This window comes from Gekko japonicus, unplaced genomic scaffold (genome assembly GCF_001447785.1).
Source record: "Gekko japonicus isolate JY-2015 unplaced genomic scaffold, Gekko_japonicus_V1.1 scaffold165, whole genome shotgun sequence".
NCBI classification, from domain to species: domain Eukaryota; kingdom Metazoa; phylum Chordata; class Lepidosauria; order Squamata; family Gekkonidae; genus Gekko; species Gekko japonicus.
This window is the reverse complement of record NW_015163097.1, coordinates 1,496,929-1,497,262: the sequence shown is the minus strand read 5'-3', so window position 1 is coordinate 1,497,262 and position 334 is coordinate 1,496,929. Positions and strand designations below refer to the sequence as shown.

Sequence of the window (334 nt, the reverse complement as noted above, 5' to 3'; positions counted from 1 at the left end):
GATCGCTTAACCGCGCGTTAGCTTGCCCCGGGGCAAACAGCCACGCTTCCCCCCCCCCTGCAGTTTCCTGCCCGTGTGACCGGAGCCAATGTCAGCTTTTTGTTTTGCTGCACAGTAGAGAAACTGCACAGATAAAAGCATTTTACATAGTTCACACTGAGTACTTTCTTCTTCTACAAGACTGAACAGTTGCAGCAGTTATGCAGAAGTATATTTAGTGTCATAGCCTTAGTGTTTAACTTTCTTCTGTTCAAGTGATTCAGTCATTAGGATGGAAATCCATTCTTACAGTGTTGGTCAATTGCTGGCTTGTTATGAGGATAAGAGGTTCAGC

General features: G+C 45.2%; 1 protein-coding gene across 1 annotated transcript in view; it reads left to right on the top strand.

Annotated features, from left to right (window-relative positions):
- Positions 1-334, top strand: part of EXOC6 (exocyst complex component 6) — a 113,112-nt gene that overhangs the window by 3,459 nt on the left and 109,319 nt on the right. The window lies entirely within an intron of this gene.